The sequence below is a fragment of the Pteropus vampyrus genome, unplaced genomic scaffold (genome assembly GCF_000151845.1).
Source record: "Pteropus vampyrus isolate Shadow unplaced genomic scaffold, Pvam_2.0 Scaffold143, whole genome shotgun sequence".
NCBI classification, from domain to species: Eukaryota; Metazoa; Chordata; class Mammalia; order Chiroptera; family Pteropodidae; genus Pteropus; species Pteropus vampyrus.
The window spans coordinates 988131-990296 of NW_011888924.1; the positions used below are offsets into that span (position 1 = coordinate 988131).

Genomic DNA, 2166 nt, shown 5'->3' on the forward strand with positions numbered 1-2166 from the left:
GTAATGGGGTGAAAAGACATTTCCCAAACAATGATGCCACTGTCCTTTAAGAAGTGGACAAAAAGTAATTTGATCTTTTTGGAGTTACTCAGATCTTAGTTTAAAATCCCCTCTGTGACACTTAGTAATTTCTAGGTTTTCCAGTAGGACATAATGGAATACAAAAATATCAAAATGCCAAACTTTTCTCTCCAAATTGAAAACTTTTCTCAAAGGTTGAATGACAAAAAGACAGATAAGAAAGAGTGTCACTTAGTTTCCACTTCGGCAGGACTCTCCTGTCCCTTGTAACAAAATGTAGCAGTGCATATATAGATTGGAGTCCCCACTCCCGAGTTTGGACACGGAGCATCTACAAATAAGCAGCCCTCTGTACATGGGCTGGAAGAAAGTACCCCGCGTCCATCTTTCCTTTCTTTTTCATTGTTAAGTACCACCTGTGCCTATTTATCTGTCCATACCCACCTACACATCCTTCTAACTAAAGATGACAATAATCCATACAATTCTGTAATAAACTAAGCAGTTTTTGCACTAAAATCCCTTTTCTCCTATGTGTCTGTTTCACAGTCGTAGCCACCATGTTAAGGGCTTACAGAGGGTAATACTCTGCCCCAAAATGCATGTGGCCCATGAGGGCAAAGCCATCCCAGGTCATCCCGCACGCCGGACAGAGCTCGCAGTTACTACATTTTACCGCAATGTGGCACAGGCTTCTGGAACTTTCCAAAAGTTTTTCTTTAAGCTGTCCACTTAATTCACTATCTATCAGGAAACTGAATATACATTGTCCTCCATTTTTCTTACATGCTGTTAAAATAAAACAGCTTTAATGTTAACCGGATGCCAAATTCCAAGGCCTTAATACTAGTGATGTTCCGTTTTGTTTTGTTTTTTGCCACTTTATGTTAATAGTAGTTGATAGACAATGGTGATTAATAAGTGGATGTCACACTGAAGACTGATTCAAGGGACATCACCACATCAAAGACCGAGCACTCTGAGCGCTACAGGGAATTTTAGTTTGCTCCGGCGGCATGTTTACCCTGCTTATCGGATTCTGCTCGAGAAGCAGGAACCCTCAAGTCATATGCTGGGTTTCCCTGAGACAAACACTGGGTATTTTGTTTGAATTCTCCTAGGTTGGAAAATGTGACGGACAGTTGTCACGAATGTGTGATGAACATCTGTTCTGGCGATGGGCTGGTGTGTGGAAAGGGCTGACTAGAATTCTCCGGTAGAAGAACTCCGAGGCCAGGCTAAGAGGAAGAGGCCACTGTGCTTGATGAATCAGTAATGTTTCCCTTGCAGGGCTTGGGCCAGGCGGTGCCACACTGTAGAGATCAGTCCACCTGATGTCACTCTTCCACTGAGGAGGCCCTCCGAAAGGCACCTGGGAAGACTGCTTCACTACTGGGATGATAACTTTTCAAAGCCCTACTTTTGCTTGTTCAGTCTGTCTACACTTAGAAAGAAAAAAGTACATTGAACAATATTTGAAAACTTTAAAATTTTACAGGTCATATAATTTTAAATTATGTACAATCAATTAGTCAAAAGAAAATTTTGCTAACATATTATAAAACTGTATGACTTATGGCTGAAATATCAATTTTGCCTATGAATACTGAAAGTCAGTTGTTTTACACTTTTGTCCAATAATTCATATGAGCTATTTAAACACTTTCAAGTTAACAGGGAAGATATTTTCTCTATGTCCTCTCATTCTTACCTAAGTTGAGTTCATTTACTTTGTAACTACCTTATGATCACATAAATCAAAGTCATAAACTTTAGGCTGAATCAGCTATACATTAGAGACCATATTAAAAATATCATTAAAATAAAACCTTGCACAATAAGGCATCTTATTTTTAGTTAATAATGTTTTATATTAAATAGCAAGAACAAGGAAATGCGTGAAATCTCCCAACCTGTTTTTAGTCCCATTACACCTGCTGAGCTGATTCAATAGTAAAGCTAAACCAAAGAAGGCCTTACATAATGTAAATCGATGCTCTTGTCCAGCTAAACCACGACAAATACATTGAGCTCCACTAATATTTAAGAATCTTCTCTTAACATAATTAAAATGTCTTAATTTAAATAAAAAGATGATATTCACTTTTTTCACTGTGGCATCCAGTTTCTATTCACAAAGAAAAA

General features: G+C 38.3%; 1 protein-coding gene across 1 annotated transcript in view; it reads right to left on the minus strand.

The window, feature by feature from the left end:
- The window catches only part of CEP112 (centrosomal protein 112), a 350208-nt gene that overhangs the window by 227902 nt on the left and 120140 nt on the right, over positions 1-2166 (minus strand). The gene's annotated exons all lie outside the window — the stretch shown is intronic.